The 27,428-nt window shown below is 51.0% G+C and overlaps 1 protein-coding gene and 1 pseudogene across 1 annotated transcript in view; both read right to left on the minus strand.

Moving 5' to 3' along the window:
- The window catches only part of KIF9 (kinesin family member 9), an 818,529-nt gene that overhangs the window by 199,949 nt on the left and 591,152 nt on the right, over positions 1-27,428 (minus strand). The gene's annotated exons all lie outside the window — the stretch shown is intronic.
- On the minus strand, positions 3,222-5,109 carry LOC147685212 (elongation factor-like GTPase 1 pseudogene; annotated as a pseudogene).

Genomic DNA, 27,428 nt, shown 5'->3' on the forward strand with positions numbered 1-27,428 from the left:
AGAATAGAGATGAGATCCAACAACAATTATAACAATTGACATGGCTGACTCTACACACTGAATGAGAAGTCAGAAATTTAATGTTCAGATCTGGCTAGCCATTGTCAGCCCAAAACCGAAACTAAAAACTAAGGGCCTGATTACAAGATGGGCGGTCTTCTGACCGCCAGACTCACGGTGGCGCAGCAGTGGCGGTCCACCATCCACTGTATTATGACTTCTAAAGTCGTTGCGCGGTGGACCATCAGTTGCACCAGGGAACAGTCTCTTCCCTGGCGGTGGTGCAGGAACGCCACAATGCAATATGCTAAGTGGGGACTGGTGCAGTCCCGCTAAGCATATTACGAGTTCCTGGACTGCCAGCCTTTTCATGGCAGACTCCGACATGAAAAGGCTGGCGGTGTAGGAGCAGAGGGGGCCCTACAGGGCTCCCATGAGCCCCTCGCCATGGGGATACATTCAGGGGGGCACAACAAAGTTCCAGGACAGCATGGTTGTCCATGTCCATGCCGTGCTGGAACATTTTTGCTGTTACCATTGCAGTGCCTGTTTTCCAGGCTTCACCATGGGAATAGGAAAGGACCGCCCGCCGTATTAAAAGTTACACATTTTTAACTCGCAATACGGTCAGCGATGCTTGCGCGACTTTGTCGCAGCTGAGGCGGCATTGCGCCATCGCCGCTCTGCCAAAGTCATAATCAGGCCTAAGGGCTTGAGTTACAAAGTTAATCTTACACTTTTATGTAAGTTTACGTTTGTTTTGGAATTCACAAACTCCTATTTAATCGTGAGTTTATGATTGGGGAGGCTCCACAGTCGCACGGAGTACTCCGCACAAAAGAAATATGGCAAGCCTTTCTATTTATGTGCAGAGTTCTCCACCCTGACAGTTCCGCAGTTGAAAAGTTACTTTTAAATCAGAGATTGTCAATTACAACACAAATGTAAACTTAGACAAAAGTGTAAGTGTACCTTTGTAAATCATATCCTCAGTGGTCTGTGGCTTTTCGATCTTTACAGCAAGCTTTGTCAGGAAAGAGCAGGATGTGAAAGCCAAAATAATAAAAAGTGTGCCAAAAATTCAGTCCCATCAGCTGGCATAGATTTTGGGCTGTCATCACAAAAGTGTGGGACTAACGGATGATGTAGAGGGACAGGAGTGAGCAGAAAGAATCAGGGTGAATTCGAAAGGACTGTGTAGAGAAAGCAGGCAGAGGGGGAAAAAGTGGAGTGGGGAAGGACTGCTAGTCAGTAAGGACGTGTGAGGTGTATAGGAAGGGTGAGGCAGGAAAAATATTTTGGGCATGTAAGAAAAAGTGTTAGGAAGGAAGTGCATGCCATTGGGACTGAGTGTGGGCAGCACAACACATATTGGGTCCTATGGATTTTTTTTAGGTTTATCATTTTTTTTTTATCGAACTATCAAATATTTATTTTTTGCGCCTCATTTCTGAATTTAATCTCAATATATAAAGGGAAAGTTCAAAATAGAGGTGCAGAAATCCATTCAGGTATCATGGATGGAAAAAATATTAAATTACACTTCAAGCAACTAAATCTGGAAAGACCATTAGTCAAGGAAAGGTATTAATGATCTTTCATAAACAAATACATCTGTGTAGGTAATTCCAAAACCATGAACCATAACAAAAAGCAACAGTGAAAATTCTGAGGTGAAACTGGGATCAATATGGTCAAAATTATATGATCTAAAAAATGTAAAAATGTTTTAAAATCTATGTTTACATTGAAACTTAAACTATTGAAAAAAATAGGAAAAACAAAACTGTTATTTTATAGTTTGAATAAAATGCTGTATCTTAGAGTTCCAGAACATCCCTATATATTCAAAAGCTTAAGCTCTACTCATGCCTCTGTATCAGTGCTATAAACATTGATTTAAACCAACAAAACTTTTCTGGGTATTTCAAGAATTCAGGAAAGTTGTGTTTAGGACCCTGACATACATGTGATTCTGAATGGTAAAATGTATGCATCTCAATTTGAACTTGCAGAACACAATTCAGCATGTCATATTTAAAATCAGTTGGTCTCCTTTCAAAATATCTGAACTAGTTTTATAATGATAAATTTACTGTCTGGTAATGCTCTGACACTTTAGACTTTGGGAATGTAAAGTTGCTAAAAATCACTTTGATTAATGATCTGACTATTCCAAGAACTGCATCAGGCTAGTATCAATTCTACTCCTGATTTAGCTCTATTTTATACACCTCTGTATCACAGATTTACAAAGTTCGTGCAAAAAAGGACATTTCAAAATCCTGGGATTCTAAAAAATAATTAAATGTGGGCGACTGGATTTAACTGCTTTAGCAGCTAAGGGTAAATGAGTGGTTACTAGATGGAAAGTTCTAGACATTTTTTGAAAACTATCTGGTGTAGTTTTCATGAAACATTTTTGAACTTGCGAGGAAACTGCTCTTCAGTCGTGATCATTTCAGCTGTATAGTTCTGCACTGTCTTCATCTTCTCATAATGTCTTTCCTTTCTTATTAAGATACCTCTATTGTGTAGTGGCAATATTAAAGACCATAAGGTTATTATTCTATTGTTATATTAACATACACCTGATGACTATGTACTATGCGGAAGACAAGCATGGTAGGTGACTGACTGGTGAAACCCACAACCCTTTCAGAGTCTCCAACCTTTTTGGAAATGTTCTCTCGGTTCAGCTTCCTCTATGATCCATCTACCTACAAGTCTATTCAACACAGAATTAGCCGGCACATTGAAGTGTGATTGATTTTCGAGCAATTCTAATGTTTGAAACAATTTCAACATGAAAACGTACAGGTTATGGGCTGAACTGATTTTGAGAAACTGCAGTTAGGAGAATGTCCCACAAACCTTCATCAAGTGCTCTGTTGACAGCAGCACAGAATGCCCAGAAGCCACTGTAAGTTAGTTTTCCCCTTGTAGGTTACCAAACACTTATGGTCATTATTTTCAGCCCAGAGGGAAAAGTTGAGCGTGTCTGTCAAAAACACCCAGTTGACGGCATCTTCGTTAGTTGCTCGTTGGTTCAGCTCATGAAGGGCTTTCCAGCCGGCAACAGGAAACTGATTCTTGCAGACTTTATCCAACAGTGTTTCTGCAAATGACTTCACTCCATTGTGATCAATGAAGACATCTTTGCTATTTTCTGCAATTAATTTTCCAGATTCTCTTGGAGACAGTGTTTTTGCCATTTTCTTCTAAATATTTGCATGCTTTGGTTCAACAGCAACCCTCACAATGGGCGTCGCTTCAAAGTTAAGTGGTATAAAAGGTGGACAAGCTAGCGAGGTTGACAGTGTTGCTGATTTCAAGACATAACCTTCCAAGACTGCAAGACCCAACACATTGCCAGATGGCACTTCTTCAAGGTCCTCCAGTTCTCGGCCCATCAGCAGACAGAGATTCTCAAGTGTGCAGCAAGCCATATGAGGCATAGGTGGAAGATTATCTGCAGTTGGATACACGGAAGGCAACTTTGGCAGGGTGATAGTAGGATCATATTTTGGTCCCAGAACAAAGATTGTCTGCCCTCTTCGCACAACACCGCTGAATACTCTAGCAAATGCAATGAAAGTCTCTTTGTTGTTAGGTCCCTGCTTCTCAGATTTTAGGGTCAAGCTCTCCATCTGAGACGTGTAGGGCTGCTCATCACCTTTCTGGTTACTACCACCTGAAGTGGCTTCCGCATCAGTCTGTGTTGTCGGTTGCTGCTGTTGTCCCTGACGAAATGCCATCTTTACTGCATGCCTCTGTCTGGCATGCTCCCGTCTTTGAGCAATTGCTTCCTGGGTAAAGGCCTTTGCTTGTTTTTAGGCAAAGCCTTGGCATCAACAGCAAACATTTTGGAAACAAAGATGATAACAGGAGCTGTATCTTCACTCTTGCAATTCAAAATAGCCTTTTTAAGTTCTTGTGTCTCAGGTGGAAGGGAATCAAACCTTCTTGCTCCAACTCACATCAGTCTTAACACTCGCTCTGCAGCAATATCCAGTAGACTCGGGAGTTTGTTACAGACCATTGACAGCACCGCCCGGGAAACGGGTAACCACTGACTGCAGATCGCGCGCAGATGGACTTTGGGATCGGAGTGGCGAGACTCCCGGGCACCGATTTTTAATCCCAGTAAACTCACCATTTTTAAAATTTTCTCATTCTCCCTAGTCATCACTGCATCGTATAAACTCCAAATGATGTCCAGCACAAGCTGCACAAAGAGAGGTTTCTTTCCCTTCGACTGAGCACCTTTCATGATCCTCTTAGCTTTTGTATTTAGATAGTAATCTCCCCACAGTGTCTTCAAAAGCACTGAAGCCTTGATGCCAATCTTTTGGCTATAAAGCTCTGCAAACTGGTCAATGCTAAAGCCCCATCCATCAATTGCGCTGGAAAACACCACATTTCCTAGCTCCGGTGAGAAGTAAAGGAGGTAATCGTCAGTCTCTTCCAAGCCTGCTCTCCAGTCGTAGATGTGTTCTCCATCAGTATCTTTTATAACTTGTGTTTCAGTATCTCGCTCAGCTCTCTCTTCTAAGACTTTAGATGTAAAAAGAGTTCCAGTGATTGCATTGTCCTTTTCTAAGATCTTCTGCAGGTGGCAATAAGCTTCTTGAGAAGTAAGCTTGAGTTCCACCATCAAACAATCAATTTTATTTATCACCAACACTGGACGGATGTTTTCTAGTCATGCTTGTCGCCGGACTGCTTGTGTCTGAGGACAGACTCCTTCAACAGCACCCACTATTATTATAGACCCATCGCAAAGACGAACAGCAGTTGATACTTCTGAAGAGAAATCCACGTGCCCAGGGGAGTCAATGAGATTAATGAGGAACTCTTTTTCTCCTTTAGTAAACTGCAGTGAAATGGCACTGGATTTCATAGTGATTCCTCGGATTTGTTCATCTTCTCTGCTGTCCAGGTACCTCAACCTTCCAGCTAGTCGTGCAGAGATTATCCCATTGCTAGCTATGAGACAGTCAGTCAAAGTGGTTTTTCCGTGGTCCACATGTGCTAATAAACAGATATTTCGGATGTTGATGGTATTTTTCTGTAAGGCAAATATTTTTCCAGATTGGTGACACCCATCGTGCATTTTACGGACCGTGCGTGAATTCAGTCTAGGTTTATCATTTTATTGTTCTTCAATCATTAAGCAGGATGTGGGCCACAAACCTCTTTATAGTCCAGTTTCAAGTCTGACAACATACATTGATGCGGGTTATTTGCTTAATATGTATTATTATTATTATTGAACACAATGCAATTGACTTTAAAAGGATAAAAGGTTGCCTTGATTAGCAGTGAGTCACAACTAAGACCTACAGTTCTGAGGATGGCTTCACAACCCACAGAGCTGCATTAAGAGCATTAGTCGATATTTATTCCCTATGTTTAAAAAAATAAGTTATGTCTCTTAAGTAAGGTTGGTTCTGATAGATACTGGATTTTCTCTGCAGTGTCATCACAACAATGAAATAGGACACAGGAAGCTTGATGTATGGTTGACGTAATGAGAAGGTGGTGGTTGGGGGAGAGGAGATGGCAGTTATGTGCCACAGTATTGTACTGATACTGTACAACACTGACTAGGCGCAATGATACCCTGGTACATAAATGGGACCACCACTCCGGCCTTCTTAGTTCCCAAAAACTACTTCCAGAAACATTTGAGATTTCTGAAGAGAAGTGGGTGGGCAATAATGAATCTGCAAAGGGGAACACATTATCCACCAGAGCCAACTTTACTGTGGGTAGCTAACCCTTGCTTCTAATGGAACTATTCACTCTGGAGAGTCTTAAGATTCCTCGATACCGGCCTGTCACGAAGCCGAGCTCCCTGACCTGGATGAGCTCCCTGACTCGGACGGACGGGGTGTACCTGCTAACGTTTCTTCCTTTCCACCCTGTCCGCAGGATCCTTTGGACGTTTCCTGGGTTTCCCCGACTCTGCCTCCAGTACAGCTGACTCTGTATCCACCTTCTGTGACGCTGGGGGCGTGTTCTCCGGCATCTCCAGCAGTCGACCAATCAGGTGACCGGACGTCATCTGCCACTGTCCAATCGGACGAGCTGGGGGCGTTTAAGGAAGCCCCGTCTTGGATTGTCGGCGCGGAACCGCTGGGACGCCAGCCGAAGCATGAGGAAGACGCCAAACACAAGAAGGACGCCACGGAGGAAGAAGGAGGAACTATCGTGGAACCGCTTCTGGGACCCCTGGAGCAGAGACTCGACAAGCCAGGAGGCCAACGTTACCACGAGCCGCCCGCCACACTTCCAGGGGAGAAGTGTGGCTCCACAAGGTACGAGGGCATTTTCAGGGATTGTTTAAATCACGGGGTGGGACGGGGTAGCCTGAGGGTGGTCTCTATCGCCGTACCTTGCCGTCCGCCTACACTCATATACTGCTATAGATGGTGGTAGCACCCTGGTGATCCCTCACTACCCTACCCTCCTCTCACCTGTTGTACATATCGACCCCAGCCCCTAACGTGGCTGCTTTTCTTTTCCCTTTCCCGAGCGTATCTCCGGACCAGCGGCCATCTCTGGTTGAGTCAAGACAGGAACCGAAGACCCCGGAAGTTTCCCAACGGAGAGATTCCAAGCTTGTGTTGTGTACCCTACTGGACATTGTGTTCTTGAACCCCCTTTTGAGACTACCCGGATATTGTCAAACCGAATAAAAACGGTTAAAGATAGACTCCAACTCGTGGCGACTCTCATTCTCCCGACCCCGCTCCCCACACGGCCAAAGTAGATAGAAGTTTGAAGGGCTTAGATAACCAAGAATAGAAGCTGCATAAAAATATTCTAAACCACTGACCTTTCAAAAAATGCTTATGCTGTGGAATCTGACTTCAGTCAATAATAGTTTACAAAAGAATAGAAATAAGACCAAATGGTTGATATGCAAAATCTCCTGCAAAGACATACCTTTCAAAAATGTAGTTGTATGGGGGTGTGGCCAAGCAGCATGGCCGACAGGACGTGAGCTCCACCAGCTCCCGTCCTGAGGACATAATAATATGTGTATTTATCCTACCTGGGCTGCTCTTTGCTGGAATCGGGGGCCGGACGCTCCTCTCACATTGGGGCCCCCTTCCCTAACGACCGCCGGCAGGCATTCGTGGGATTCCCCAGAGGCGGTGCTGGAGCGCTGAGAGCCGGACCTCTGTCACGTGAGGCCGGGGTCTGCGGCCTATACTGGAGTGGTGTCGCGGGGGCGGACGGGCCTGGCGGCGCTCCCGGGAGCTCCAGGTGCTGACTCCGGGCCGGCAGAGCCCGCTGCCATCTGGGGCTCCGCCTCGGAGGCGTTGGTGAGTGGCTGGAGGGACCTGCGGACTGCCTCTGTTGCCCGGCCCCGTCCTGGATGCGGAGTGGAGGGACGCGGCGGCCGCCCTTCCCCCAGGCGCTGCTTCAGTGACGGTGCGGGAGCCTCCCGGTCGGGTGAGCGCTCCCAAGAGGAGACCTCCTTTTGCCTTTGGGGCCCTGGGGGGCTAGCCCGGAGCCTGAGGCGGCCGAGGTGCGAGCGGCGCTGCGGGGCTTACATGGTTGGATCTGCTCCCCTCTCCCGCTAAGCCACCATCTTGCTCCTGCGGCCGTTAGCCACAATGCGGGGGCCTGGGGATTGCGAGGCCCGCTGCCCTGTGCTGGAGTACCGCGGCGTCCCACCCCAGCTGGCGCATTGATAGCGACCTGGAGGCCTGGGAGGCCGTGACAACGACTCGCCAGAGATACTGGGCGTGGAACGCATAACTGGCAACATCTACAAAACCTGAGGACATCCTGTACAATGAGGGGCTTGGGAAGCCGTGAGGCCGTGATTGTGGCCATAGGGGTGAGTGATTGGGTATCGGGCTCCCCGTCCAACGCGAAGGGCCCGCTTCCTGTGCTGGCTTGCTTGCTCCGGGCCCCCACCTGACTGACGGAGACTGTGGGTGCTGTTTGCTTTGGTCGCCCATCATCCTGTGTGGCTCCACTCCTTTCTCGGACACCCCTGGTGGAGTCGGGCTGTCGCTCCAGATTGCCTTTGCGGAAGCTGCGACCTTGGTGGGTAGGTGCGGACCTTGCGCCCCTGGTTGCAGTTGTGGGGCCTCGATTGGGACAAGACGGTGGAGCTACTGGCCCCTCCTGGGCGTCTTCTGCATTGGCGTACGCCATCTATGATCTGAGGAGCTGACCGGGGATGCACATCTGGGCGGCAGTGGCTGAGAGAGGTCCTTGGGGATCGACTGGAGGAGTTGATGAGACCTTTGACTGCTGGCAATGCGCAAGGATAGGATGTCGCGGTCCACCCAGCCCAACACCATCACGCAGTACACTACCCAACGTCTGCCATCGCAACCGATTACGCGACAGACAGGTCAGGAGGAGGGTGCAGATGGGACTGCGGAGCCTTCCCGGGTGGAGCTATTGAAAGCTATCCAGGGCTCCCATACCGTGCTGGAGAGACAGATAGAGACTGTATCAATTGACGTCAATCTTCTGCGTACGGAGCTCCCAAAAGTGGCGGATAAGGTCTCGGATGCTGAGGGCAATATTACCCAACTACAGGGCGAGGTGACCTCCCTCCTGAAGACGGTCACACACCTTACGGCCACGACGCATGCATTGGAGCGGAGAGCTGAGGACGCGGAGGGTAGAGCGCGTCGAAGCAACATTAGGGTCCTGGGTGTGCCGGAGAGATTGGAGGTGGGTAATGCCGAGCGCTTCCTGGAGACCTGGATTCGGACCCAGCTGTGCCCGCAGGGCCTGTCGAGTGTCTTCGTCATTGAGCGGGCTCATCGGGCCCTGGTCCTGACTCCGCGCCCGGGCGAGCCCCCGAGGGCACTGATCGCTAATATCCTGCACTATAAGGACCGGGACTGCATATTGAGGGCGGCAAGAGAGGCGGCGACTCTCACCATTGAAAACAGTTGCATATCCATCTACCCTGATTACACCCAGTAAGTACAGGAGCAGAGGAAGTCCTACTTGGGGGCCAAGCAAAAGCTTCAGGAGATGAAGCTCCAATATATGCTATTGTATCCGGCCAAGCTCAAGGTGATCTCACAGGGCCGGGCGCACTTCTTTGAATCCCCAGCGGAGGTGTGGGAGTGGCTGGAGATAAGGGGTGACGACCTGCCCCCAGGGGAACGTGGGGGGACCCGTGAGACGTGGGGGACCCGTCCTCGGAGACGACGTCGTGGAAGACGGAGGCGCCGGTCTGGATCGGAGTGCTCCAAAGGGCCTAGAGTCACGGTGGGAGAAGATGGTGCTCTGCTTCTGGTACCCTTAGTGGCGGAGACTGGAGTCCCCGAGCACGTCCGCCCCTGGAGAAGTGTTGGCTCCGGACACCTTGCAGGACACTGTGCCGGGTACGGACTCTACGGCCCCGGTGATCCCGGAGACTGGACTTTCAGAGCCATTGACGGGGACGGCTCCGTCTTGAGGTACTGTCTGGCTTATGTTATGTTGCACTCCACTTTGGAGGGTCTTATGTTGGATCCTTGGATCGTTGGGGATGCCTGTGGCCCATGCTATTTGCCCTGGGATGGCGGGGTGGAGCGGAGGACTTGCATCCTATGGCAGAGGGACTGTGTGGTGGGGAGTATATGTGTTTGGATGGAGAGGAGCCCGAACCAGGGCTGCTACACTTAGCTAAACCTAGTGACTGTCCTGTGAGCTTGGGTCCCGCGGGGAGCTGAAAGGGGGGGGGGGGGTGGTGTTAGTTGGGTTGTTTTGTGGGTGAGTGTTGTGTGGGACGAATGGGGTGGCTGTGTATGTACTGGCACCGGCAGGGGGTGGGCAGGGCAGCATGTTTAGTTGTTGCTGTCATCTTGCTCGTGGGTGGGAGTGGGGGGAGATGTTCTGGGGGGTTTGTGGGGTCAGGGGTTTTCGGGGGGTGGGTTGGGTTGGGACGGGGAGTTGTTGCTGGCATCAAAAGTACTGTGATTCAGGTTCCTGGGTGGTTGGTCATGTGGGTTGGACTTATCGATCTGGATAGTGTTCAGGCCCGAGAGTGGCGGATCACACTGTGTGTATCAAATGGCCCGGATGGGCGTTCTCTCCGACTATGGGTTTTAAATTCTTAACATGGAACGTGCGCGGTTTGGGCACTTGCACCAAGAGACACAGGGTCCTTTACTTCCTCCGGCGAAATGGGGTTTCCGTTGCGTGCCTCCAGGACACCCACTTGAACGAGGAGGGTGCTCAGAAGTTGTCCAAGAAATGGTTTCCATTCCTCCTTCTCCACCTATGCCAGGGAGGTCCTTATCTGGGTGATGCCTGGGATTTCCTGTGCCGTTCAGTATGTCGAGGCGGACATCGAAGGCAGGTACCTGCTGCTGCGGGTCAAATTAGATGGTAGGGACTTCCTGCTCTTGAATTCCTATGCTCCAAATGGCGATGACCCTGGCTTTTTTTCCCATCTTCAGGAACTCATTGTCTCGGACCTAGACGCCCCCTTCCTCTGGTTTGGGGATTTTAATTGCATGTTGGATTCGGATTTGGATCGGCACCCTCCTCGCTCTGGCACGAAGCCGCGCATGACGGCGCGACTCAGGGAAGTGATGCATAATCTGGGAGCCGTAGATGTGTGGCGTACGGGCCACCCCACTCAGAGGCTAAATTCTTGCTATACCCCGACGCACGACACCCATAGTAGGCTGGACCGCATCCTTGCGGCTAATGTTGCTACGTCTCTATCCTTGACGATTACCCACCAGGCCCGTTTTCTGTCGGATCATGCTCCAGTGACGTGCATAGTGCAATGGGCTGACCAGGCTACACGTCCCGCACTTGGCGGATGCCAATGGACCTTCTGCAGGACCAGGTGGGGAAAGACTATGTGGCAACTGCCCTGACTAATTATGTAGATTTGAACTGGGAAGACGGTGATTTGTCCTACTCAACCAAATGGGAGGCCCTGAAAGCGGTGGTGCGGGGTGCCTGTATGGGCCTCACCTATGGGGTCCGGAAGCACTTGCTCTGTGAGTTACGGACGCAGAGGATAGACTTTGGCGCTGTCAGTCTCTCCCGGATCCCGTTGCCTCGGACCTGGAGGCGAAAAGGGAGGCTCAAGTGTCCATTCATGACATCCTTACCCGTCTGGACAGGTATACTTTGGGCCAATATAGGCAGCGTCTCCATCGCGAGGGGGACAAGTCTGGTCGACTGCTGGCCTGGATTCTGCGTCGCGAATTTGCACCGGAGCGAATAGTTGACTTACGGGCGCCCGCCAGGGACATGGTGTACTCGTAGTCTGATATTCTCGAGGTCCTCCCCTTACTCACCTGCAGATGGTGTATACTGCCGACCCCTCGATCACGGAGGCCACCTATCGGCCTTACCTTCAGGGTCTGGCTCTCCAGGTCCTTTCGGCGGAGCCGGAGGAGGAACTGGATGCAACTTTAACACTCCGGGAGGTCAGGGTGGCGTTGGCCGCCCTTCCGCGGGCTAAGGCGCCGGGTGGAGACGGCTTCCCGCCTGAATTCTACCATGCGTTTGGAGATGTCCTGGGCCCCCTCCTCTTGCAGGTCTATAATGAGGCCCTGGGGTGTGGCGTTCTTCCGCCCACCATGAATCAGGGGGAGGTCTGTATGCTTTTGAAACCAGGGGGAGACGGTGACCCAGCGGAGTTCCGGCCGATCACTCTGATCAATATGGACGTAAAGATCCTTACCAGACTATTGGACACACGCCTGGCCCCGCATATGGCACACTTGGTCCATCAGGACCAGTGTGGGTTCATCCCTGGTCGTAAAACTGCAATGAACCTGCGGCGTCTGAACCATATCCTCCACGAGGTGCGTGGTAGTGAGGATCCCCAAATCCTGGTGTCGATTGACCTGGCTAAGGCCTTTGACACTGTCAGCTGGGGGTATCTGTTGGAGGTGCTCCAGATGGCAGGGCTGGGGCCAGTGTTCTGCAATTGGATCCGGGTACTATACGGGGCACCCCGGGCTAGGCTTCGGCTTGGGTCGGCCCGCTCCGAAGAGTGGTCTTTGGGGAGGGGCACTCGTCAGGGGTGCCCCTGTTGCCGCTCCTATTCGCCCTGGCGATGGAGCCCTTGGCGGTCTCCGTTCTTGCTGAGATGGGGCAGTGGGGCATTAAGGTGGGCGATACCGTAAACGTGATCGCTCTCTATGCAGACGACGCCCTGTTCTATTTGACCTCCCCAAGCGACTCGCTCCCCGCTTTACTGCGGCTGCTGGACCTCTTTGGTGCGGCCTCAGGGCTGCGCATCAACCCTGGGAAGTCCCTGATTTTTCCTCTAGCGGGCTGTAATGTCAGTGAGATGGGAGTTGGACGCCTTCCGATATCTGGGCATTCAGGTGGCTTCGTCTGACGAACAACTGCTGGTCCACAACGCTGAACGGGTGCTCCGCTCTCTGCACCAGTCTGTGTCCTTCTGGAATACGCTCCCTCTTTCCCTCATGGGGCGCTTAGCGGTTGCCAAAATGGTGATGTTGCCTAGAATATTATACGTCCTGCAAAATACGCTATGCCCACTCCCCCGCGTATATTTCGTATGCTTAATTCACTGCTTACGTCTTTGCTCCGGGCAGGCGGGCGTAGTAGGGTCGCCCAGCATACTGTGGTCCGGAGCGGGGAGGAGGGAGGCCTGGAGGCACCGAGGTTTGACCTCTACTATTACGCAGCACAGCTCCTGCCAGCCGCGAGGTGGTTCGCGGGCACTGACAACTGGGAGCTGCAGCTCCTGGCGGGCAGAGCGGATGTGACGGCCTTGCAGGTGGCTTTGATGCAGGGCCGGGGGCGGATGAGACCCTACCCTATGTCGTGCGTCATGCGGCGGGGGTCTGGCAGCGGTACGTCGAGAAGATCTTGCGGCGGGCCCCCTTTCATAGGGAGCTGCCGATGTGGATTTTGGCTCCAGTGCTGCAGATGGAGGAGAATGTGTCCTTCCGGGAATGGTGGGACGGCGGGTGTGAGACTCTGGCAGATCTTTATCCGGATGACTCCTTCGTGTCTTATGAGAGAGCCACGGAAGCCTTTGACCTACGCAGGGGACAGTACCTGCACTACAGGGGACTCCAGGAGATGGCGAGGGCGACCTGGCCTCAGTACCCGGAGGCGCCTCCGTTGACCCATACCCTCAACATCCTCCTTTCCTGCGGCAGGGGAAGGCGGCTGATCACCTTATTGTACTCAGCCATGAAACGGGATTCAGCCCCGCTGATCGCGCCGTCCTGGGCGGCCTGGGAGGCGGACCTGGGGATGGCTCTCGAGCCGGGACAGCACAAACGTATTGGGCTTTTTAAACGTGCAATGCACGGTTCAAATTGATCCACTTTAACTTTGTGCATCGCACCTTCATGACCCCGGTATCCCTGCACCGTATCTCTGCTGATAGGCGGAACGACTGCCCTAGGTGTGGGGCGGAGGGGGCTGGATTCTTCCATTTGGCTTGGGAGTGCCCACGGGTTGGTGGCTTCTGGAGGGAGGTGGTGGAGCACATTGGCCGTGTTACAGGCCTCCGGATTGCCCTGGATCCGCTTCATTGTCTATTGGCCCTGGTGCCCAAGCCCAAAAAGAGGAACTTGTCTTACAAGTTGCTACAGTTGCTACTGGTGTTGGCTAGGCGGCAGGTGGCTATAACTTGGATGGGGCAGAGGGCCCCCGAGTTATCCCTATGGCTTCGAGATGTTAGAGAGTGGTCCTTGGCTGAGGAAACCCACATGCAGCGCATGCGCCACGATGAGAGGCTTCAGGAGGACTTACTAGCTTGGAGGATGATGTGTGCTGAGGGGTTGCCTGATGCTGACTCGGATGCCACCAGTGCTGAATTGTTCACCCCTGAGGAGTCTGGGTCCGAGGAGGATGTGGCGGGAGCCGGGGGGAGGGACCGGTTTCAGGGTAGTGCCCGGCTGGGAGCACACTAATGTTCCGTATTGTATAACTATGTGATTTGTCTTGATTCCTAGAGGATTGTTTAGAACTGTGATGTCTGCACCCTATCGGGCCATGGAGGAGGTAACCTGACTCTTGCAGGTACTCTGTTAACGATGCCACGTATTGGGGGGATTTGTTCTGTTGCTACATGTTAGACTGTGTTTCTATTGGAAAATTTACTTATAAAGACGGATGGGAGACGGGATTACTGGAAGACGTGGGAGGGGGAATAAAAGAAAGACGGCGGATGCTGGTGATACATGTGTACTTTAAGCGACCGATTATATTTATCATTGTGGCACTTCTCACTTTTACGCCGCCCGGCCTCTGGGATGTGGGCCAAATGGCTGTGTATTCTTCTGTATGATGATTATTTCACCTATCAGTGCCTATGAGTAGATCTGCTTGAGTATGTCTTCTATGTCTTCCGCAATAAACATATTTTTCAAAAAATAATTGTTGTATCAGCTTTGTCCCTGATCGAATGTGTAATTATTCCTCCTTGCCGAGGACTGTTGGCTGACTTGTAGTATTCTCTACTGTGGGACATTGTCCATCAAATGAGAACTAGCAAAGCTGTTCGGTCTGGCTTTAATGTACCAACAAATGTAAGCAGAGGCACTCACAAATGCTGTTTGCATGCAGAGTATATGCACAAATACTGTTTATCACATATAAAACCTGTCCTACTGGCTCTGTCAGTGCCGGGAAAATGTAGCAAAAAATACTGCTTGCTTTGTAGTACGTATATAGAAGAAAAGGAACTGACTATGACAAACAGGGTAGCTGAGTTTATTTTTTAGATTTAGAATACTCCCTTGGGCATTCTACCCTTGGGCATTCTAATGGAAGCACTTCCATGAAGGCGGAATAAAACATCACTAGCTGATAGCATGCAGTGAGGGGGTACTCTCTTCTAGGGGTCCAGCGGGAGGTCCCACAACAGTACTTCCTTAAGACAGGTCTGAACCCTACGCCAAAAGCGCTGTATAGCAGAGCAGCCCCACACCGTATGGAAAAATTACCCCTCTTCCCAGTCAAAGCGTTGACACTGTGGGGAGGTAATAACTCCCAACTTCCAACGAAGGCGCGTGTAATACATCCTATGGACAAATTTAAACTGTATAAGCCGGAATCTAGAGGACACCGCAACGCCCCTGGGGCTAGCTATGGCCTCAGCCCAATAGTCGTCGGTCAGTTCCGGGATGTCATCCTGCTATGCCCTACGAGTCTTGTGAAGGGACATGCTGGCATGCGTAGTCAGTGTTTTGTAAACCTGTCGTATTTTGTGAGCGCTCAAATCTGTGTTGATATGCCTTATCGCAGGGCGAAGTTGGCGATATTTATAAAATGTTGTTTTTTAAGTCGAAAATCTTCCTGTAACTGCTGGAAAGATGTAAGTGTTGTGCCTCGCATGACATCACCTAAAGTGGAGATGCCGATGAGTTCCCACTGGTGGAACCCCCTCAAAGATGTCACCTGAGGCAGATAGTTGCCCTGCTACAATGGCGTAGTCTGGGTCAGGCGCCCCCACCAGCCCATCCGCTGTACCATGTACCTCCACAATCGAATCGTTGTGTGACTAGTGTGAGGCAGAGAATCCAGCTTCTGTGTACCGTAAAGCAACTGTAAGAGAGGGGTCCCCGCCACCGCTGCGTGTTCTAGGGTATATGCCGGGACGGTAGGGGAGTTCTACCCCCAGTCATTTATTACCAGGAGATGAGAGGCTGCATAATATGATATATGTCGGCGGCAGCTATACCACCACAATAAGTGGATTGTATACATGTCTGCAGTGCCACCCTTACCTCACCACCACCCCAGAGGGAGGTATTAAGTATAGTATTGATTTGCGCGAACCAGGACCGAGGAATGTAATACAGAAACTTTTGGAGTAGATAGAGTACCCTGGGGAGAGAAACCATCTTAAAAATAGACGACCGCCCATACAGCGAGAGAGGCAGAGAAGACCATAGGGAGGTCGCTTCGTGTAGCCAGACAAGGAGGGGAGAAATATTTCTTGACCAGGAAGTCTTGTGGCAGGGAGAAACATATACCCCCAGATATTGGAAGCCGTCCGTAGCATGTCTAAGCTGAGATGCCCAATTGCCCTACCCTGCTGCCCACAGACTGAGAATAATACCGATTTAGAAGGGTTCGTATGAAGGCCTGTGGTCTGGCCAAAGATACGAAGTATCAGCAAAGTACGCTGGCCCGATATCCATGGGTCAGTGTGGGGAAGGGGTTCGGGCGGACCGGAAAATCAGGCGAGGAGGCCGGATGTAGTGGGCAATTGTTCACAGTATTTATTGTTTTGTACACACTGGGTATCAATTTGCAAGGAGTAAGGGTCGGTAGGTTGGTTTGAAGTCTTCCTCCCGGAGGGACGTCTTCGGAAGGGGTTCCCGGCTGGATGAGGGTATTCCGGTCCTGTGCCGTCCTCTGGTGTCCCTCGGAGGTATGAAAGAGAGAAAGTACAGGGCTGTTAGTCCTTTAGCTTAGGACGGTTGAACTCTGCCACCGACACCGGGGATGTGTATGACCGGAAAACGGACTGTGAGGGTAGGACGGAGGGAAGGGCTGTGAAGGAGAGAGTCAGAAGAAGGGGAGGGACGCGGGTGATATGGTGAGGAGGGGGACAGGGGTCTTTCTACAGCACACAGTGTAACTATATACAGTGAGGCGGTGCAAACTACGGTGCTCTAACCTACACGCTATGTACAACTATGGACAGAAGGGACACGGAGAAGATGTAACTGTGTACTCACGTGCCCCGCCGTAACTCTCCTGTGAGTTACGGCCGCTCTCCAACCACCTCCTGAGGACTCCACCAGTCTTCAGACCAGACGTCTTCTTCCTCGTCCTCGCTACGAATCTTCTCCTTGCCTCCGCTCTCAGTCTTGGGTTCTTCGCTTGAATCCTCCTGCCACGGGTCTGCTGCTCGGAACGCCTTCTCTTCCTGGCTTCCGTCTTTTCTTTCGTCCAGGGATGAGCTTCCGGGGTCAAGGGGAACTGCTTCCGGTCCTGCGCACTCCGTCGCTGGTTCCTGTAGGGGGAGAGAGAGGGGAGGAGTCCGGGTTGATAGGGACGCGCCATGGCCGGGTCCGTGATCTAGGGATGCGGGGCGGGCACGCCGTCCGGTCGAGGTAAGGGCCGCTTCCTTTCTACATCCCCTTTCCCTAGCAGTCTTTCTTGTAGGGGTGGAGAGATGCGGATAACGGGAGAGGTAGTCCGCGTTACCCTGTTCTGTCCCTTTCCGATAGAGTGTCTTGAATCGGTAGGGTTGCAGGGACAGAAACCAACGGAGCACTCTGTCGTTGTGGCCCCTGTTGCGTGCCATCCATTCCAGGGGGGCATGGTCGGTGTACAAGATGAATTCCCTCCCTTCCAGATAGTACCGGAGGCTCTCTACTGCCCACTTGATCGCTTGGGCCTCTCTCAACCACTGCGTAATTCATCTCGCGAGGGAAGAGTTTTCGGCTGAGGTAGAGGATGGGCCGCTTGGCCCCTTGTGGGTCCTTTTGTGAAAGGACTGCACCCAAACTCTGATCTGAGGCATCCGTCTGTAGGATGAAGGGCTGGGTGAAGTCAGGGCTCATGAGTACCGGTTCGGAGATTAAGGAGTGTTTGAGCTGGTGAAACGCCTTTTGGACCAGGGATGAGGGATGTTGTAGCGACTCATCGGTTCTGGTGACTTTTTTTAACAGGTCCGTCAACGGGCCTGCAGTCTGGGAAAAATTGGGGATGAATCTCCTATAATAGCCCAACAGACCGAGGAAGGCACGGAGTTCTTTCTTGGTGCGAGGAAAGGCTATGGCCTGGATGGCCTTTATCTTGTTGTCATGGGGTCTGATAACCCCTTCCCCCAACAGGTATCCCAGATATTTCACGCTTTGGGCAGCAAGGGTAGTCTTAGTGGGGTTTATGGTGAATCCATGTTGTTTCAGTGATGATATGACAGCATGCACATGGTCTAGGTGCTGTCCCCAGCTGTCACTGTAGATGACGATGTCATCCAGGTAGGTGCCTGCGTAATGAAAATGGGGCTGTAGAACCAGGTTCATTGCCCTCTGAAATGTAGCCGGGGCTCCGTGGAGCCCGAAGGGCATAACCTTAAACTGGAACAGGCCTTCAGGGGTTGAAAATGCGGTTTTCTTTTTATCTTCCTCTTTTAGTGGGATTTGCCAATAACCCTTGCACAAGTCAAGGGTGTTTATATATCTGGCCTTACCGATGCGCTCGACCATTTCGTCTACTCGGGGTAGGGGATAGGTATCGAAGCTCGAGACCTTGTTCACCTCCCTGAAGTCTATACAGAACCTGGTTGAGCCATCGGGTTTGGGAACCAGGACGATTGGCGAATTCCAGCTGCTGATGGACGGTTCTATGATGCCCATCCTTAACATCATATCCGTTTCTTCTTTAATGACAAGTCGGCGAGCTTCAAGGATCCGATAGGGCCTTTGCCTTACTGTTTTGCCTGGCTCCGTGGGTATGGCATGTTCAACGATGGTGGCGTGACCTGGGAGAGGGGAGAAACACTCTTGTAGGCTGCTTAAGGACCGTCGAAGGTCCTCTTTGTTTTTTCCGGCAAATCCGAGTCAATGCAAACCTCGAATGAGAGTCGTTTTTGTGTTTGGGTCGATGAAAGGACAGGATGGGGTCCCTCCCATTTCTTCAGGAGGTTCACGTGGTAGATCTGGGTTAGGTCTCGAGTAGCGTCAATTTCGATCTCGTACGTGACAGGGGTTACTTGTCGTAAGACGGAAAATGGGCCCTGCCACTGCCCTAGTAGTTTGTGATCGGAAGATGGTATAAGTAGGAGTACAAGGTTCCCGGGGACAAAGGAACGGGGTTTGGTTCTTTTGTCATACTGCTGTTTTTGGTTGGTTTGTGCGATTACCATATTCTGCCTAACTATCTCCCGTATCTGTCCAAGGTGGGTCTTCAGGTTGTCCACGTATTCGGGTAATGGTCTAGTTCGGTCTGGTTCTGCTTCCTACGCCTCCCGAGCCATGTCCAACAGGGTGCGTGGTGCCCGCCCATACAGGAGCTCATAAGGGGAGTACCCGGTGCTGCTTTGGACTTTACACCGGATCGCAAACAGCACAAGGGGGAGCATCTCTTCCCATCTCTTACTCTCTAGACCCAACAGTTTCTTGAGGGTGGTTTTCAGGGTGGCGTTGTAGCGCTCCACTAGGCCGTCTGTTTGGGGGTGGTAGGCAGAGGTTCTTATTTGTTTAATTCCTAGACTGGAACAGACTTGCCTCAAGAGGGAGGAAACGAAAGGGGTCCCCTGATCCGTTAGGATCTCCTGGGGAAACCCTACCCGGGAAAAAATTGAAATAAGGGCTTTAGCGATGTTCTGCGTGGTGGGTTGGCGTAGTGGGACTGCTTCAGGGAAGCGGGTGGCATAGTCCACCAAGACCAGAGCATACCTATGACCACCTCTAGAGGGAAGCAAGGGTCCTATAAGGTCCATCCCTACTCTACTAAAGGGTATGTCGATAAGAGGGAGCGGGTGTAAAGGAACTCTAGGAGGTCGATAACGACTGTTCTTCTGGCATACCGGACACTCCCGGCAATATTGTTTTATTTGTCCGTACACCCCAGGCCAGTAGAACTTCTCCAGGATTGTTTGTCCTGTTTTTTCATCACTAAAATGACCACCCAGTAAGTGACTGTGAGCCAGGAACAATACCTTGTCCCGGAAAAGACCGGGAATGATCAATTGGGAGTTTTGCTGGGGCCCTCCCTTCCTGTATAGGAGCCCATTCTTTTTGAAGAAATAAGGACCTACTTGTAGTGGGTCCTCGTTGTCTAAGGCGCGCCCCCAGGCGTCCTGTAATATAGGGTCCTCTTGCTGGGCTGCGCGGAACTCTCTATCGGTTTCCCAGGGATGGGTGTCCACTTGAACAGGATAGGCCATGGTGTAGTCCTTTTTTTTTTTCCTCCTTTGGCTCTTGGTTTTAGGGGCTTTAGGAGGTGGCCCCAATGAGGAAGGGATGCAGGAGAACGGGGCTTCGGCCCACCACTTTTCCAGGGAGTCCGAGGTTTTATGAAGAAGGCGGGGAAGCCCACTATAGTCACTGCCCAGGATGACTTCTGGTAGATTGGGCACTAGGCCGGCTGTTAGCGAACTTCCTTCATTGGCGGGATCTTACACTCGCACTCTGACTGTTGGATAACTCTTCTTATTGCCATGCACACATTTAATGGCCACCGTGCCAGTCACGGGGCCGACAGGGGTGGGTAATTCCTGGGGCCGTAAGACACTCTGACGACATCCAAAATCAGCAAGGGCCATCATTTGGTGACCGTCTATTCTTACCGGACACCTGTAAGGGGGAGGAGCGGCGTCATTGGTAAGACATACATAGTTCCGTGCAAATCCAATGTCCATGGGTTCCTCCTTCTGCGGGCATGTGCGGGCTATATGTCCGTACCCACCACAATGGTAGCACTGAGGTCCTGGATGGATCGGTCTATGGGGCACGGGATAATGAAGCAACGGAACAGGATCAGGTTTCTTGGGTAAGGAAGGTCTTTGGGGCCGGAGGTGACTACCAAGTGGTGCCCGGGAAGAGTGGTCCTCCTTACTCCTGTTGAGGTCTTGTGCTCTGCTGTAGGCGCTGGCTATCTCGACGGCACTCTCTAGCGTTAGGCGGGCGTGCTGTCGTACCCATTTTGGGGTAGCCGGGTGAAGAGAGGCTAAGAACTGCTCTAGGTAGATCTTCGAGAGGATATCCTCCTTCAAGGCAGTTGCAGGCTTCAGCCACTGATTTGTTAGATCCTGAATACGGAACAACAAAGCCCGGGGTGTCTCTTGGGGCCCTTCCCGTACCTGTCTTAGGCGAACCCTGTATGTTTCGTCATCTATCCCCAGACGCTCCAGGATGCATGTTTCAATGTCCTGATAAGGGGTTTGCCCCTGGATGTTCGCCTGTTGATAGGCCGCTTGTAGTTCCCCGGTTAACAGCAGACCCAGATAATGGCCCCACCGATCTGCAGGCCAGGCGGCAGCTTGTGCTAGCCGTTCGAAGTTTGTGAAAAAGAAATCAGGGTCTTCGCCTGGCACGTACTTCTGCAATACGACGGAGGGTAGCGAGGTAACAGGTCTTTGTTGTCCCATGACATCGGTGAGACGTCCGATGGCTTGATCCTGTGCTGTGCCCTGACCCTTTAGGACGTCGTGTAGCTGTCCACGATCTTCCTCAGCTGTCTTCAGGAACTGTTCCATCATTCTTCCTAGGACCTCCTGGCTTTCCGCCAACTTCTTAACAGCCTCCTCCATGCCTCCGGATAATCCCACTTCTGACACCAACTGTGGGGAAGGGGTTCGGGCGGACCGGAAAATCAGGCGAGGAGGCCGGATGTAGTGGGCAATTGTTCACAGTATTTATTGTTTTGTACACACTGGGTATCAATTTGCAAGGAGTAAGGGTCGGTAGGTTGGTTTGAAGTCCTCCTCCCGGAGGGACGTCTTCGGAAGGGGTTCCCGGCTGGATGAGGGTATTCCGGTCCTGTGCCGTCCTCTGGTGTCCCTCGGAGGTATGAAAGAGAGAAAGTACAGGGCTGTTAGTCCTTTAGCTTAGGACGGTTGAACTCTGCCACCGACACCGGGGATGTGTATGACCGGAAAACGGACTGTGAGGGTAGGACGGAGGGAAGGGCTGTGAAGGAGAGAGTCAGAAGAAGGGGAGGGAAGCGGGTGATATGGTGAGGAGGGGGACAGGGGTCTTTCTACAGCACACGGTGTAACTATATACAGTGAGGCGGTGCAAACTACGGTGCTCTAACCTACACGCTATGTACAACTATGGACAGAAGGGACACGGAGAAGATGTAACTGTGTACTCACGTGCCCCGCCGTAACTCTCCTGTGAGTTACGGCCACTCTCCAGCCACCTCCTGAGGACTCCACCAGTCTTCAGACTAGACGTCTTCTTCCTCGTCCTCGCCACGAATCTTCTCCTTGCCTCCGCTCTCAGTCTCGGGTTCTTCGCTTGCTTCCTCCTGCCACGGGTCTGCTGCTCGGAACGCCTTCTCTTCCTGGCTTCCGTCTTTTCTTTAATCCAGGGGTGAGCTTCCGGGGTCAAGGGGAACTGCTTCCGGTCCTGCGCACTCCGTCGCCGGTTCCTGTAGGGTGAGAGAGAGTGGAGGAGTCCGGGTTGATAGGGACGCGCCATGGCCAGGTCCGTGATCTAGGGATGCGGGGCGGGCACGCCGCCCGGTCGAGGTAAGGGCTGCTTCCTTTCTACAGTCTGTCATAAAAAATAGAAAATCGTCAGCATATAATGCTATACGATCCGGTTGTGAATTAAGCCAATCAAAACTCCGGAGCACCGGATCACGGCAAAACCATATCGTCAGGTGCTCCACCGCCAAAGCAAATAAGAGCGGAGACAAGGGGCATCCCTGATGTGTGCCACGGCCAATGGGGAAGGGTAAAGAAGACTGCCCGGCGACACGGACGGAAGCCATGGGCTTAGTATACAACAGGTGCACGTATGCCGAAACCGCGGTCCGAAATTACAGGCCGCCAGCAGCTGAAATAAATACTCCCAACTCAGGGAATCGAAAGCCTTGTCTATGACAGCAAGGAGTATAGCCGCAGGACGTCCCAGCTCAGGGGCCAGTGCCATAGCGTTATGGACCCGGCGAATATGGGTGGGTGGCGCGATGTGGCATAAAACCTGATTGGTCCAAGTGGACCAGCTCCTAGATGCAATGCTTTCATTATTTCAAAGAATTGGTACAAATATTCCATCCAGACGCTGAGCTGTCAAGCCAGGCCTAAAAAGGCAAGTTTATCTTATTTAGATTATTATTATGAAAAACAATAATTATACTCTAAAATATTGTGTATTTTTTTATTCACTGACATTACTTTTAGGGAGTTGTTTCCGTTATGTGGCAAGCAGTAAACAATCCAGTGAAATGTGTGAAAAGCGGTTTTCAGGGCATTTAACACTATGTTTTCATAAAGACAACAGTACTGCATCCTGTGCCTATAAGTACCACATTGGTATCAGAGCCCAATAAAAAAGCTGGTGCTAATATTACACCAATAATTGCAGCAAAAGAGACAGCAACAATGCTACTACATTTATCTTTAAATTTGCGGTAAGGTCATAAAAACTGGTTGTGGTAATGCTATTACCGAAATTGTGAAATCACAGCAAAACATTTGACATTCTGTAAATGACTCCATAAGTGGGGCAGCGCTCATTTCTTCAAAATAGAAAAGCAGCAGAGATTCACTGTACATAAACTGCAGAAGGTATTCCACCAGAGTCACGAAAGTGGTTCAAATAATGCCCTAAAAATGTTTCTCTAACTCTTTAAAGTTATACGTTTTTCAGTGTTGCTTGGCACCACTAGGGGACTTATACCGATGTCCCTGATATCACCTGGTAATTCTTCTTCAGAGTTCTTGATACCAAAGCATTCATAACCGAGAGGAAGGTGGTGACATAAATAATAGTTGGACTTGGAGGATAACTTTAGAAATTAGAAATTACCAGGGAATCAGTCATTTGGGCCCACATGCAACAAAGGAAAAACCGGTCACAAACAGGCAGATTCTCAGAATCTAACCCTTTACAACCGGTATGTTTGCATTTGGGATGCATCATCCCAAATTCAAAAATCGTAATTTAAGAAATCGCAAAATTGTGATTTCTTAAATTGCGACTGCATATAAAGAATCGCAATTTACGATTCCTTAAATGCAATGCAATAAAGTAAAAAGAATTGCGATTTCGCAATTAAGAATCGCAATTTACCCTCAAATGAAAGGTGATGGTAAATTGCGATTTCTTTGAATAAAGCACCAAAGTGCATTTTTCAAAGTCCCATGTTACACACACACATGCCCTTGGGGCATGTGTGTGCACAATATATCTGCACGATATATCTGTAAGAGACATTAGTTAGTGATAGATTCCTTACCGCCCCACCCATCCGCTCTGTTCTGCGAACTGATTTCTAGGGTTAAGGTCATCCCTTTCAGGGCCCTAGTTTCATGGCACCAGTGGTCAGTTTCTTGCATGGCTCTGCGTTCCTAACGCGGAAAGTCGTGTACAGAACTGACGTCAGCACGCATGGGTGGCGTCTAAGTAGTGTCTGTGACGTCATCTCACAGCAAACGACGCCAGCGACGGATACAGAGCCGTACAACGCCACCTTCCAACGTGCAGGGGTACTGCTGACGAAAAAACTTTCCGGATCAAGTCTGATGCCTGGGGATATTCTAAGGTAAGGAATCTATCACTAACTAATGTCTCTAACAGATATATCATTATACAAGTAGTAACTTGTGCATCTGAAAGAGACACGTTAGTGACAGATTCCTTACCTTAGAATAGATACCCCAACAATACCAACCCTGGTGGTGGGTCTGCAAACAAGATTACAATACAAAGTCACAGAAAACAGAACGGCGAAGAAACCTTCTCTCCGGACTTAACTGCCAAAGCAGTAATGCTTGGTAAACGTGTGCAGTGAGGCCCACGTAGCTGCCTATCAAATGTCCTGCAAGGGAACATCGTGTCCCAAGGCAGTAGTAACTGCTGTTGCACTGGTAGAATGGGCATGCAACCCCACAGGAGGCTCCTTCTTAGCCAACGAGTAACATGCTTTGATGCCCAGAATGACCGACTGAGAGATGGTTCGTTTGTGCACGGCCCAACCTTTTTTGGCGCCCATGTAGCCAACAAAAAGTTGGTCATCCACCTGAATTGTTGTGTGCGCTTCAGATAAAACAAGAGTGCACGTTTTGGGTCCAAACGGAGGAGCCTCACTTTTTTTGAAGGATGCAGAGGCAGAAAGAAGGTGGGAAAAGTGATGGTCTGCCCGATGTGGAAGGGTGTGACAACCTTTGGCAAGAACGAAGGGCGAGTCCTTAAAACCACCTTGTCTGGATGAGCAGAAAGAAAAGGAGGTTTAGAAGAAAGAACCTGGAGCTCACTCACTCTTCTGGCAGAGGTGATAGCTACCAGGAAGGCCGTCTTTAGAGTGAGAAGACGTAAGGGACAGTTATGAAGGGGCTCAAAGGGAGCGCACATCAGGTAGGTCAAGACAAGATTTAAGTCCCATTGAGGCATTATGAAAGGCACAGGAGGAACTGTGTGTGTAATGCCTTTGAGGAAACGAATAACAACCGGGGACTTAAAAAGAGAAGGCTGATCTGGAAGCCGTAGAAAGGCAGAGATGGCCGAAAGATAACCTTTGATAGTGCCCAGAGCAGAGTCCTGCTGGGCCAAAGAGAGAAGGAACAGAAGGACCTCGGAAAGAGTGTCAGAATGGATATCCACAGCTTTCGCTATGCACCATGCCACAAACTTGTTCCAACTGCAGGCGTAAATCGTCTTAGTGGAGGGACACCTGGCTGCCAGAATAACATCACAGACTTCAGGTGGAAGATTGAAAGCTATCAACTGTCTCTGCCCAGTCTCCACGCATGGAGGTGAAGGCTGGACTGGTTTGGGTGGAGGACCGTCCTCTGCTGCTGCGACAGCAGATCCTCCCGAAGAAGCAGTCAGATCGGGGGATCGATCGCCATGCTGAGTAGCTTGGGATACCAGTATCTTCATGCCCAATCTGGTGCCACAAGGATGATTTAGGCCCGGTCGCGCCGAACCTTCTTCAGCACTCTGGGCAGAAGTCGTATAAGCGGAAAGGCGTACAACAGACCGCTGCTCCACTTGCAATGAAAAGCGTTGCCAAGCGAGTGCCGCCTTGGAAATTCCAACGCACAGAACTGATGACATTGTGTGTTCTCTTCTGTGGCGAATAGAAGTAACCAAGGCTGTCCCAACTGCAGAAAGAGACCTTGTGCCATGTCCGAGTTCAGATGCCATTCGTGATCCATCATGCACCGGCGGCTGAGTTCGTCCGCCCTGGCATTCAGAGAATCTGCCAGGTGTTGAACCACCAAGGTAATGCCTTGATGTTCCAGCCATGTACAAAAGCGCAGAGCCTCCTGACATAGGGTCCACGACCCCACCCCACCCCGTTTGTTGCAACACCACATGGCGGTCATCGCACTGCATCACACTTCCCAGGATAAAGGAAAGGAATGCCTTCAGTGCAAGTCGGATCGCCCAAAGCTCCAAAAGATTGATATGGAATCGGGACTCCGGCGGAGACCAGAGGCCTCTGATCTCCGCCCCTCTCCCAAATGGCCGCCCCATCCCAGGAGGGACGCATCCGTCATCACTGTGTGCTCCGGTTGGGGAAGGGAGAGGGATTTGCCATTGAGCCAATCGCGATTCGTGAGCCACCACTGCAATTGTTGTGCAGTCCCCTCAGAGATCTGGATTAGATTGAACAGGTTGCCCTGATGCTGTGCCCACTGGAACTTCAGGTCCCACTGCAGAGCCTGCATATACCATCTGTCATGTTGCACTAACAGGATGCAGGAGGCCATCAGGCCCAGGAGCCGGAGGGTCGTCCTGACTGAAACCCGGGATAGAAGCCGAAAGATCGTAATCATAGCCTAAATATCCCGGACTCGCTGCTTGGGAGGATAAACCCGAAACTGCGTTGAATCCAGGAGTGCTCCGATGAAGGGGAGTTTCTGAGAGGGACTCAGGTGCAACTTCGGCACGTTGATGGTAAATGAAATGAAATGAAATGAAATGAATGAAACTTATATAGCGCACAACTTACCCTGGGGCATCTCCGCGCTTGCTTAGGGAACCCGTCCTGGTATTCCCCTGTGAGATAACCCTGGCAGGGTATCCACAAAGTGAAAGCCAGGCATCCCACCGCGAGGGGCCGTTGTGGAGATTAAGCAAGCTATTGCCCAGAGTCGCAGAGTGTGAACCCGTGAGTCGAGAAGGCACCGGAGCGAGAATTAACGAGTCCGTGGAATTATTGAGCCCAAGACCCGCCGAGGCGGGGAATTGAACCCTGGTCCAGGGCTGAACGCAAGCTCCAGGTCTGCCGCCTCTAACCCCTGAGCCACACTTCTCCACCCCAGCAAATGCAGAAGGTCGGCCGAAGTCTGGAGGTGGGAGACGACTGCCTGAGGCGAGCACTCCTTCAACAGCCAGTCGTTGAGATAGGGGAAGACTGGAGCCCCTGATCTGCGCAAATGAGCTGAGACCACCGCCAACACTTTCGTGAACACCGAGGGGCACTGGTAAGGCCGAAGGGGAGCACTGCAAACTGAAAGTGCTCTTGGCCTAAAGTGAACCGCAGGTACCGCCGGTGGGACGGGGATATGTGTCCTGCAAGTCCAAGCGGTTGACATTCCTGAGGTCCAAGATGGGACGCAGGCCCCCCCTTCTCCTTCTTGGGGACCAGAAAGTAGTGGGAATAACAATCACGTCCTACTTCTGACCCAGGAACGCGCTCAATGGCCCCCTTGGCCAAGAGGGCCGTGACTCCCTGTTGGAGAAGCACAAAGTGATCCCCCGACATGCGGTGGAACTGAGGTGGCATGGCTGGGGGGGGGGGGGTAGACTCAAAGGGGAGAGAGTAGACCCTTCAGAAGATTTGCAGCA

Source organism: Lissotriton vulgaris, chromosome 10, assembly GCF_964263255.1.
Source record: "Lissotriton vulgaris chromosome 10, aLisVul1.2, whole genome shotgun sequence".
Taxonomy (NCBI): Eukaryota; Metazoa; Chordata; class Amphibia; order Caudata; family Salamandridae; genus Lissotriton; species Lissotriton vulgaris.